General features: G+C 42.4%; 2 pseudogenes across 1 annotated transcript; one reads left to right on the top strand and one right to left on the bottom strand.

Moving 5' to 3' along the window:
• Window positions 1-5,687: 5,687 nt before the first annotated feature.
• LOC147313230 (interferon-induced protein 44-like) lies at window positions 5,688-10,814 on the bottom strand (annotated as a pseudogene). Its single transcript, XR_015125169.1, has 8 exons — window positions 10,796-10,814; window positions 10,654-10,692; window positions 10,529-10,565; window positions 10,212-10,408; window positions 7,853-8,011; window positions 7,599-7,770; window positions 6,401-6,501; window positions 5,688-6,313 (listed from the first exon to the last, which is right to left on the bottom strand). The product of XR_015125169.1 is annotated as an interferon-induced protein 44-like (transcript).
• Window positions 8,319-9,413, top strand: LOC147313231 (uncharacterized; annotated as a pseudogene).
• Window positions 10,815-12,635: the final 1,821 nt, after the last annotated feature.

Genomic DNA, 12,635 nt, shown 5'->3' with positions numbered 1-12,635 from the left:
AAAAGGCCCAACAGAGACTGTACTTCCTGAGAATTCTCAGGAGGAATAACATCACACAGAGACTGCTGGTGTCCTTCTACAGAGCCACCATTGAGAGTGTTCTAACTTACTGCATATGCATCTGGTACACTAGCTGCACAGGGGCTCAGAGGAAGGCACTCCAAGGGATCATTAACACCGCCCAAAAGATCACTGGCTGCCCTCTCCCCACACTGGAAGTTCTACACAATGCCCACTGTTTTAAAAAGGCCCAAAACATCATAAAAGACACCTCACATCCTGGCCACTCCCTGTTCGAACTGTTGCCCTCAGGCAGACGGTACAGGGCAATCAGAGCAAGGACTAATAGACTCAAACACAGCTGTTATCCAACTGCAATAACACATCTGAATACTACAAAAAAATGTCCATCACGCCACTCTTGTGTTAATCTATGAACATTAAATACGAACAAGCAGCAGAACATCAACATTTGACAATTGAAAGGAAAAACCTCTGACTCTAGTAAATGCAGTCCATCTACGTCCCCCACTGCTGCAGTATAGAAGAATCCAAGTTTAATTTTAGTGAATTGAAGGCCAACACAATTGAATCAGATGACTCATTTTCCCCACAAATTTCAGATTTTATCAAGTTCTCTCCATATTTTTACCCTCATCATCCACCTGCTGTAGTTCTGTCCCATCAGTGAGACCTGCTTCACAGTTTGAGAACCACTGCGCTGTAAGGTTGGGGGTGTGGGGTCTGTGGGTTCAAGTTGCTGCCGTGTTTTGGGTCTATTTGTCCTCTTAGAGCAACGAGTCACTGAGGGTCACCAGATCACAGCGGCCTCTCCGTCCATGAGTCCTCACTGAGGCTGATGAAGATGAGGATGAAGCAAATAAGAGGCCTTCACAATCAGCCAATCTCACCCAGTCTGAGATTTTAGCCGATCTCAAAACCATGAAAACACCAAGTGAGAAAAGCTTGGTGTTCATCCCTCCAGGAAAGAGTCTGACTGATGGCTCAAAACCTTCTTAGGATCCTTTTTGCAGGGTTTTTCTCTCATTTTAGTTTTTTCAGCTGTATTAAAATAATGTGAAGGCTGGGACTGAGAGAAGACGCTATGGTGACCCTTTTATTGTCAAAACTAAAAATACTCTCACAGCTCCACATCATGCTCAGCGTCCTGCTCTCTCCATGCTCTTAAACTTCACCGCCTGATAAACAGGGACCATTTCACCCTCCTGAAATCCCAGTTGAACTCAGACCTGTGTGCACATTTCCTCACTGCACTGTACTCTTCAGACGAGCAGCAGAGTTAAACCTTCTTTATTTTAATGACCAGAGGATATTAGTAAAAAGAGCACCAATGAGAAAGAAGCATCGTTTACATGTTTAAATATTTAAAAGGAGTAAATATATTTATGTATTTATGTATTATATTCATTTATTTATTTCAATAAAAAAGTCTGTGTATACGAGTCCAGCTCTGGATTATTCTGTTTGGAGATTAAGTTTTTATTATTCACCTTTAGGGCCAAACCTGCAGTTCCTCTGGTGTCCAACAGGGGCAGCAGTGAGTCAGTCCCCATGGTAAAGCTAACAGCAGAAACAAACATGTTTACATCCTGATACATTTTTACTGATTTTTTGGTCTCTGTAGACCATTTCCACCTTTACCTGTACGGGGGAGGATGTTTTTATAAGTCACCCATTTAAACTGAATTGAGGCTTAAAGTTTGTGTTAATAGGGGGCGTGGCCTCCTTAACCTGGATGGTGACGCAGGCGCCGGTACTAACTAGCTGTCTGCTAACCTTCACCTAGCTGAACTGGAGCTCTGGATCGTGTTTGTGCTGTTGCAGCTTCCTTTTAGTGAAACTATCTGAAGTGTGCGCCTCAGAGAAGAGAAGAAATCATCCACATGAAGGTTTCCCATGCACAGCTGCTGCTCTGCCCTCAATGAAACATCTGCCTCAGAGGACGTCTCCACCTCAGCGTGCAGAAATGCGAGCATGAAGGAGGTCCATCAGGGACCTTCCACCACAGCACTGGGAGCAGCCCAGTCAAGTAAAGCAGAGAAACTGGGTCAAAAAGCAGCAGCAGCTCTCAGGAACGCTGTGATGGAAACCAGCGCTCTGCTCTGCTGCTGGAAACACAACACCCAGAATCAAACTGACAACAACCTGAAAACATAACCATCACACACTCAGGTTAGAGATACAACAACCGACACACACACAGACAAGAGATACAACAACCGACACACACACACACACACACACACACACACACACACACACACACACACACAGACAAGAGATACAACAACCAAAACACACTCAGGTTAGAGATACAACAACCAGGTCAGAGGGCCCGGTGCTTTGGGGTCCTTAGGGACTAGTAAAGCGCTATATAAATACAGGCCATTTACCATTTACCATAACACACACAGGCTAGACATACATTAACCAACACATGCACAGGTTAGATACAACACAGCACACATCAGTAATTATTAATCTGCATTTCCACTGGTCGATTGATTGATTAGGTTACTTTTAAAGACAGTTAGCAAATATTTAAGTGATGATTTTCATTCTTTCACTTTATAAAAAACATCAGGAGACATTTAATGATGTCACCTCAAGTTCAACCTGAGAGTGAGTGAAGCCGGTCCAGTTTAATGTATCACATTTAATGAATATTAAAGGTTTTGTGGACATAAACAGGTTATGCTCACATGCTTCAGTTACTGACCTTAGCTCCGCATAAAGACTTTGTCTTGTGATGATGATTCACTGTAACAGGCTGGAAACACATCTAATAACACACAGCTGTGTTAAACCAGATTTCAATTTATTGGTCATAGCTAGGGATGGGTATCGTTTAGGTTTTATCCGATACCGGTGCCAAATCGGTACTTTTGAAACGGTGCCGGTGCTTAAACGGTGCTCAAACCGGTGCTTAAAGAATGGAGAACACAAACTTTGTCCAAAAACCTCTCATGTTCAGCTGTTTTGTTTTGTTTTTGTAAAAAGATAGCAATGTTAGCCTTTTCTGCAGCTATGGGGCATATATGGTATCACTCTTGGCTGGAAGCAGTGCTTAAACAATGGAAAAAAAACACAAACTTTGTCCAAAATCCTCTCATGTTCAGCTGTTTTCCACTTTTTCTTTGGTCATTTTAGCCTTTTTGTCCAGGGTGAAGGGAGTATCTGCCATCAAACAAGAGGACAGCCGCATGTAGCTATGATGATGTTTGCTAGTTCACCTTACATGCATTAATGTAATAACGTGGTTAGCCTCCTCAACGTAAATTACACACGGACAACATTAAGCGACTCACGCAGAGAAGAACGGCTTCTGCTGCATCATCATCCGTCATCATTTCTGCTACACTGGCAGGGCTAGGGGCCAGGACTCTATTCTTCGGGTTTTTGGGGGATGTTGCTCCGGTCCGATAACTGGCAACCCACCCGACATGCACAGTGTGAGGTCTCGCAGCAAGCTATCAAATACGGCGCATTTCTCGGCTTTTAAAAAAAACGCTATGCGTCGCCAGGTGTTTCATCGGATTTGAGGTGTTACCTCCTTTGACAATATCACAGTATCAGCTTAAAGCACTTGTTGCAGGCTGCTGAGTTTGCATCTTTTGCTGTGAAGTACAGCCAGACTTTTGACCGCTTCGCCTTGGACATTTTTAATCTGTAGCTCTGCTCTAACTGAACGTACGTACCTGGCCCCGCCTACTATCCTGGGAAACGTAAAATGATTGGCTAGAAGTGTATCACAGCTCAGGAAAAAAAAGCACCGAAATAAAGCACCGAAATGTGCGCTGCTTTTCGGTCTGGTTACTACCGTTTATGTCAGAACCGGTGCCATCATGGCACCGGACACCGGTACCCATCCCTAGTCGTAGCTTTATGTTCATGTTAAATATGCCAACGTTGACCCTGTAATGTAAGATTATATTCAGTTATGTTGATGTAAATTGAATTATTTTTTGCAAAGATCTAATTCAAAAGGACCAATTTTTGAATGTAGACCTAAATCTGTTTTTGCAGTCCAGTCTCTGCAGACAAGAGTCAGTCTTCAGGTTTCTTGTTTGACCTTAATGCTCAAACACATTGGCTGAAGGCGTTTTGTTCTTTATTCTTTTTCCCCTGAGAATCAGAACGACTCTAAAGATTTCGGAAGGTTCAGACTTTATGTTTGTCTGTTATTCTTGTATTAAGCTCCTCAGGGTCTGGAGCGGGTTTTGGTCCATCACGGATGAATCTTTTGGGATGAAATCCTGAAATCCAGCAGCACCAAAAGGAAAGAGCAGAAAGTAAAAGCATGCTGCCCTCTGCTGGAGCTCTTTAGCAGCACACTAAGATCAAACTCACGACCTGCTGATTATTCAAAGTTCTTGTGAAACATTGCCTACATCGGTTGGTGGCACAGTTGGCGTGGGGCACCCACAGTTTTGTTGTACTTGTACAATGACAATAAAGAGATATTCTGTTCAAGAGAAAATTATTCTGGAATCTTTTACATGATTTTCAATTTTTTCAGACCCTGCCTCTGAACATGAGCACCAACTAACAGGAACTGTGGTACAGCATGAGCAAATATGTGAGGGTGGTGCAGGACATGCATGAGAACAGTGAGACAGTCAGAGAGGCTCATATGGTTTGGACATGTGCAGAGGAGGGAGGAAAGGAGGAAGACGTCAGAGGAGATCTATGGATGTGATGAAGGAGGATGCTGGTATAGGGGGAGATGTAGGCAGATGATTCAATGAGGAAAAATATTATGAATGACAACAAAGAAATGCATTACATAGAATGACTTCACATAAAAGTGAGACCATAAATGTGTGAAGTGAAGAAGTTTTCTCTGAGGGGTCCTGAAGACAAAAGCTAAAAAAACAAAAAAACAAAACACTTTTAGGTTTAAGGCTCAGCTGCTGTGATGCTGCAGACCCAGATGAGCTTTAAAGGCAAACCTTCTAATCATTTCTAACACATGCATGAGACAGTTTGTCTTTGAACAGAGAAGTAGAGAAAGCTAAAGCTGTGTAACCACAGGATGCACAGGGTGTGTACTCTTTCCTGTTTCCTGTGTTCTTGGTTTCGTTTTTGTGAGCTGGTAACAGTTCAGCAAGAACAATGATAAAACCAGCTCAGCAGACACAGCTTCATGTCAGCAGCTTTCATTCCTGAAACACAGGTGTGGTGTTTGAGTTCACAACAGCAAACAGCTTGACAGTTTCACATGTTCACTTACACATGACTGGACCCCTCCACAGGCACATATATACATACAGGTCAGTGCTGGAGTGCACTGTTGACACAACAGTGACTGTGAGAGTTTCTAATGTCTAAATTGTGAAGCTTCTCTCGGTGAAGAGTGAAAAATGTAAACCTGCTTGCTTCCAACTTCCTGTGCTGTTAAAGTCTGACTGAGCTGAGAACTGCAGATGAGTCATTCAGTCTCTGTCCTCCATCAGTGTCTGTAACTTCATCAGAACATCTCTGTTCAGAACTTCTCAGAGCTGCAGTTTTTGTGAGGCCCACTTTTAAAAAAAATATTACTTTCTGTTCCTCCAAATTAAGGTCGTAACACGTTTCTCGCTCTATCTTCACTTTCCAATGAAGACATGAAATGAACTCAGAAATGACCTTTACAAAAAGGAGTCGTTTTTTATCAGCTTGTTGCAGCTTTATTAATGGATCAATAATGTTAAACATACAAACATTTTTCTATCAAATTTAACACTAAGGTGTTCATTTCATTAAGTTGTGTTTACTCATCAGAGCAGAGGAAACATGTTTTAGACACCACACATACACTGAATACTAATGTCATATATAACTAAAAGCTGGGATCAAAAAGTTCAATATAAAAAAAAGAATAAAAATGATTTGAGTTTGGCTCTCAGCTCTGTCCGAGTCATCATTTCATGCAGAACTGTGACTGCTCCTGGCACTAACAGCATCTTCATTACTGACACTGGATTGACCAATCAAATCTCTTAGCTTAACTGGCCCCTGCCCTACCTTTCCTGTGTGCTCATGCACCTTATTGAAAGAGGTTAGTGTGTGAAAGAGAAAAGGTGGGGCTAAAAAGCTTAGAAAGAATAAGAAACTAGAAATAAACTCAGTAAACTGAGAACATCTGGATTTAGGATTTGTTGAGAAAGTCATGTCCTCTTTCGATGATGCGTCTGAGGGCGTGCAGAATTAGAACATCAGCGCCATCCTTCAGGTCAGATTCTGAGTGGATGTTCTTCACTGGATAGATGTAGACAATGTTGATCCCCGTGTCTGCGCTGAACTTAGTAATCTACATATGAAAATCACAACACTTTAGTTTAGAAGTGAGAGATTGGACCAAACCAAAGCTTGCACTGAAATACTTAAACTAATCCACCTTTTCCTTTAGAGATACGCTTTTGTAGACGTTCCTGATATCTCTGCTGATCTTCGGACAGGCCTCATCAACTTTGGTGAAAAGGACTATTTGTGGGACCTCTGAGGAAACACAAAACATAAATATGGGTCGAGAAAAAAACGTGTGTTTAAATGATGTTTTTACAACAGCGAGTACAGGAGCTGCCTGACGTGCAGTGGAGACTGTGAAAGCCCTGTGACCTCTGAGTGAAAGAGTAAAAGCATCTGGTCTGCTGATCTGAGAGAGCGAGGCGGGACGTACGGGTGCAGTAGGTGAAATGGGCCACAACCATTAAAGATAAATAAAAGGATCTTAAAATGGATTTGGAAACAAACTGGAAGCCAGTGAAATGAGGCTGAAACTGGACTGAGGACTGAGTGGAGGCCTGGCTGAACCCGATAAAAAGCTCATTGCAGTAATCAAGATGGTTATAAAAGCATGTATTAATGTTTCGAGGTCACATGGTGGACAGAAGATGATTTTTCACAGCTGCCTCAACTGAAAAAAAAACAGAATATTCCTGCTGTGCTTTCACGAACGTCGAGTGTCAGAGCAGAATCCATTTTCATCCTGGAATTCGTGACAATGAATTTCTCATGTAGGGCCAGAGAGGAAAGCTCAGCTCATGACCCATGAATACCTGTTATTAATCTCTGGCTCTCTTCCACAGCATGATTTTGTCCTGTCTTCCTTCTCTCACCCTAACCGGTCACAGCAGATGGCCGCCGCTTCCTGAGCCTTGTTCTGCTGGAGGTTTTTTCCTGCTAAAAGAGAGTTTTTCCTTCCCACTGTTGCTCATAGGAGGTCATATGATTGTTGGGCTTTTTCTCAGTATGTATTATTGTGAGTTCTACCTTACAATATAAAGTGCCTTGAGGCGACTGTTGTTGTGAATTGGCGTTGTATAAATAAAATTGAATTGAATGTTTTATAAATTTACTTCTAATTTCTATCTCTGACATGCAGAACATAGGATTAGATCCGTGTTAGTGCAGCATGACATTCAAACAGGGATGAGCTCTCCTGGAGGTCTCATCACTGTTTTACCTGAAGTTTCACTCAGAGTGAGCGTGAGCTGAGAGCAAACACAGGGTTGCTCAATGACTGCAGATCACTTCACTTCCACTGGTGTCACTAAAAACACTGATAATCCTGATTCTGTTTAAGGTGCTCTTACCCATTTCATCTGCTTCATCTCTGATGTCCTCGATTACCTCCATGTCCTCTTGCTTCATGTTAGGTATAGTGCTGGCATCAACGACAAAAACCAGAATGTGCACTTTGTCGCTGTCTGAAGGACTGCTGTTGTAGTGTGGGTCATCTTTGGACAGTTTACGTTCAGGATTGAACTGAAAAACAAACTGAATGTATCGATGTGTGACCAAATGAATGAATTCTTTAAACTCAATATCAGAAATACAGCAACTGTACCCTGTAACCTTCTTTGATGTGTCCCTTCAGGGCCCGTTTGACGTCCTTCACATGCAACTGTCTGATTTTTCTGCTGCTGGCGTTCAGTCCCGCCATGTCATTCAAGACAAAAGGGTAATAGCAGTTTGAGTCTCCCTTTTGGATCTTGAAGGCTTTATACTGTGGACCAGAATATCAGAGTCATTGAGTGTGGAGTAGTGCTGACCTGTAAGTCTTATTTTCATCATGACTGCAACAAAAACATTACCAACAATGTCCTGTAAGTTCACCTCAGCTAAGGAGTCCCAGAAATGGACCTCTGCATGTGTTCGTGCAGTTGCTGGGTGCCTTTTTTACATTCTTTCTCTTTGGCTCTCGGAGGAGGCAGACACACTTTTTCTCCTCTCCCTTATCTTCCCTGCTTATGTCCTTGTCTAGTCTCGTGTTTTTTGTATTACTTTCCCTGGAACACTCTCTCACAGTCTGTTTCTAAAACCTAAAGAGAATTATGGATTTGATCAACTGGTCTCTGAATGCTATTGACACCCTTTTCTCAACGAGAAGTCTGGGCTCGGGAGAGCCCGAGTGCCCTGGAGGGACTTTCCCTGCCGGATACACGATGGACGGGTGGCAGGAATGGAGGGTCGTGTGCCTGGCGGGACTGTCGATCGAGGACGCTGAAGATATCTACCTATTCGGAACCATGATAACAGGGTTCTTGCTGATCTGAGCTGGCTTGGCCCTGACTTATCGGAGAATTAAGAAAGCGGAACCGGCTGTTCAAAACCCCCCAAGGCTGCCCACTGGGATTGAAACGATGGGACGAGGCGCGACTTCTGAGAACGGGCTCGAAAGCAGCATGGTTAAGACCTTGGAGACGTTTACAGCTGCCGTAAATACTCAGAATAACACCTCTGAACATATATTGGGATAGATCAAGGAGAGGCCTGCTCAAAATAACAGCCTTGAGCGAAAGTTGGATTACATTGCAGAACAGCTCACTGCAGTTGTGAGTTCTCAGATTCGGCTGTTTGGGCAAAAGAATGAAAACACCAGCAAGTTTGATACCATCATCGGGAAGCTCGCGGTTCTCCAACGGGAGATTGAGAGACCAGTGTCGGAGTGTTAAAGAACAGCTTTGAAATTCTCATGAGTTGTCACAAAAGAAAAATTACCATCATAATGCGGCTACCCCTTCGGCGCCAGCTGTGGGCTCAAGGCTGGAGCCGAACAAAAACTCCCTGATAACGACTGTGTTGAGTCTGTTCCTTCCCATTCCCTACAAGGCCACCTGGGTTGGCTGGAAGACTGTTTACTTAGCCTGGCGGGGCGAAGGACACTGTCTCAGCTGAACTATGGACACGCACACACATACATATACTGATACTGATAAGCACTCACTGACGCATCACCCTCCCTACCCCGGATCCAACGCCACCTCCAACGCTTACCTCCCCTCTGATGTGGACATCGGGTCAGCTGGAGGCGCAGTCGAAAGATTGCAGCGGTCCCAGATCAGATGGACACACTGGAACTCTTTCCCATGTTGCTGTCTGTGTTTATTGTGCTATGGTGTGTTGATATCTGTGCATTCCTGCATTATCCTTCTGTGTTACACATTTCGATGTTTTTTTTTCCCTCGCTACCTAGCCTGACCTGTCTCCCCAATGTGATGTTTGTGTATTGTATGTACGGTCGGCAAGGTCTGTCATCTCGGTTGTGGGCAAAAGACCTGCAACTGACAAATGACAGCTATCTCTCATCTCATTTTTTAAAAATCATTTTGGTTTAAAATATGCAATAAAAACAAAATATATTCATTTACTTCGTTTTGGAACATTTTTTAATGGAATTATCTGACCTAGGTTATTATACACAACTAAAGCTGAAGTGAAACATCAAAACAAGTTTTGTGAAAAAACGTTTCAATCATTGATTGATGAATATAAATGATTAACACTTCCATTTTTGAAAGCATTCTTTGTTTACAGCATTTTTTCCTCACCTGCCTAAAACTTTTGCACAGTACTGAACATCACCCAGTGCTCCTCCCTCTTTTTGATGTACAGACTCACCACAGCCATTTCTCTCCATAACACTCAACCTACTCAGCACCTCCTCATCACCCATGTTCACTCCAGTCACCACTACCTATTCCTGGGGAAATCTCTACCACTTCATCTGATTTATTCTGGAATTCTTCTTAAGAAATCAGCTGACTATGAGAGAGTAAAGTGGGAAGCACTGACTACTTTTTTATTGAATGAGCCATCGCTGACAGCAACATCAATTTTTTTTTAAAACTCCGTACAGACTTTTAAACAATGGAAAAAAAGAATAATTTCTTACTCAGTCTTATCACCACAATCATGCTTCATACCTTTTTTGTGCAAGATGAATGGGAGGTGCTTCGGACAGGAGACCTGTCTGCATGCTCTGTTCTGTAGGACACTTTTAACAGAGTTGATGAAACTGGACTTTCCAGCTCCAACTGGGCCTTGTAGAAGAATCCTGAGCTGCTGTTCTTTAGTCTGAGGCTTGTAGCTGTTCACATACTGTAGATCGTCCTCTTTATTTCTGCTCAGAGGAGACAACAAAACATTACATCACATTCTGGACACTGAACAAGTGATGGGCTGAAACAGGAAGTGATAATCAACAATAACAAATGTTTCTCAGAGGCCTGTAAATGCTTACCCCCAGTTAAAGTGCTTCCTCCATGGTGCATCAAGCACTGACAACAGATGTTAAAGAAAGAATGACATCATTGGACAATAACTGATGTTCACTGGATGGAAAATAGCAGCTCTGACCAAACTTACATTTTACTGGAGGAGCTCTTGAAAACAATCCTCCCATAACTGGAACATAAAGCATTTATTTTTAGATTTAAAGGAATTATTTAATGTTTGCCTTAAATCAAAATAAATGACCAACAGCAAACAGACATCTGAAGGAGCGTACCTTTGCTGTGCTGATCTCTCCCCCCTCACTGAGATGTAGACAGTCTGCAGCCCAAATACCAAAGTGTGAAGTTACAGTCACCACATCCTAAAGCTCTTTTAACTTTCACTTTTCTTTCTTATGAAACAAGATTTTGAAACTGTACCTATAAAATCACTGGACACTTTATTAGGTACACCTTTCACACCCCCTTCTGCCTTAACTCTTTGTGGCACAGATTGATAAACAGCCTTTTTTCTTTTTTAGTAGTGTTTGAGGTATTAAGGTTTTTTTCCGTGTTAATCTTGACTCCAGTAAGAGTTTGACTCTGTGCCTTGTTCTTGTTTTGAACTCTTAGTTAACAGATTCAGCTTCTAGTTAGGTTTTCTAGTACTTAGAGTTTAGATCACTGTTGCATTAAAAGAATGTAAAGAGGAAAACAATGAATTGGGACATAGCAATGGTGTATGTATGCTGCAGCTCTCAGTTAGCTCCACACATGGAGAAAGTAATATTCAAAATTAGATTAACAGAAGAAACACGTAAGGAAGAAGATAGAGAATAAGATACTAAGGCCATAAAGGACTATTTAACCCCTCCTGGATGTCCGCTCACAAGGTTTGTGTACTTTAAATGTTTTTTTTTCTGTGATTAATAACTTTTTTATTGATTGACACAAAGTACAAGAATGCATTTCGATGTTATGTTTTTTTATTATTATTTTCTTCCGTTAGCAGTTCTCATTGGTTGTCAAGACCAGAATAAACCTTGTTTTATTACTCTACATCTTGCCTACGTCAGTCCTTGAGGGTGCTACAGAATAGAATAGAATGTCTTTATTGGCATTGTCACAGGTACAACGAAATTGAAAGTGGTTTCCGATTAGTGCATCATCCATAAAATAAAAAGTTGTATTAAAATCAAAAATAAACATTTTAAAGTGCTAATAAGAATAATATACCTAGACAATGGCCTGAGCCCACATGCACAAAGACATCATACACCTCATTCATTTCACTAACAGTATAAACAGACGTTCACATACATTCACACACACATACCTCAGCCAGTGCATAGATCATTTCAAGAGCAGCGTGATGACCATTATTTTGTAGCAGCATTAAGACATGTTATTGCAGTTGGGTAAAAGCTGTGTTTGAGTCTATTTGTCCTTACACTGAGTGCTCTGTACCATCTGCCAGAGGCCAACAGTTCAAATAGGGAGTGGGCAGGATGTGAGGTATCTTTTATAATGTTCTGGGCTTTTTTAAGACAGCGGTTACTGTGTAGATCTTCCAGCGTGGGGAGAGGGCACCCAATGATCCTTTAGGCAGTGTTAATGACCCTCTGGAGTGCTTTCCTCTGAGCGACTGTGCAGCTAGTGTACCAGATGGTTAGAGTTTAACAGCTTCCGGTATGATGGCGCCTGTGTTTGGCTTTGCCGCTGCCGGCTGCAGTTTGTCTTGCTCTGCTCTAGTGCAGTTTTGTTTCGGCCTTTCTGTTCTCCTTTTTTGTCACTGATGTGTTGGCTCCCTTAGTCTATGATCGCCTGATGCTCCAATCTATTCGATCCTCTATGGATGGTCTGGATACCTTATCCTCCTGCGACGGCATTTTCCATCCTCCGCTGCCGGTGTATGGATCTTCATCAGACGTCACCAGTGGTACATTTTTGGGACAGCGCGATGGTGACTACTCATCCCTCATTGAACTTTGCCCAGGCGGGTACTCCTTCATCAGTCAGCCTTGGATGTCCGGCCGAGGAGGAGGTCTCGCTGCGGTGTTTGAAAGCCGGTTTCACTGTTGCTCAGTAATGGTCGAACATTTTTCATCGTTTGAATTACAGCTGGTTAAAATTGGA

The sequence above is a fragment of the Aulonocara sp. 'chitande type north' Nkhata Bay genome, linkage group LG15, assembly GCF_057382095.1.
Source record: "Aulonocara sp. 'chitande type north' Nkhata Bay isolate Kocher_YH1m ecotype deep benthic linkage group LG15, A_spYH_male_GT1.1, whole genome shotgun sequence".
Classification (NCBI taxonomy): domain Eukaryota; kingdom Metazoa; phylum Chordata; class Actinopteri; order Cichliformes; family Cichlidae; genus Aulonocara; species Aulonocara sp. 'chitande type north' Nkhata Bay.
Note: the sequence above shows the minus strand (reverse complement) of the source record. Positions and strands in the feature narration are given on the sequence as shown.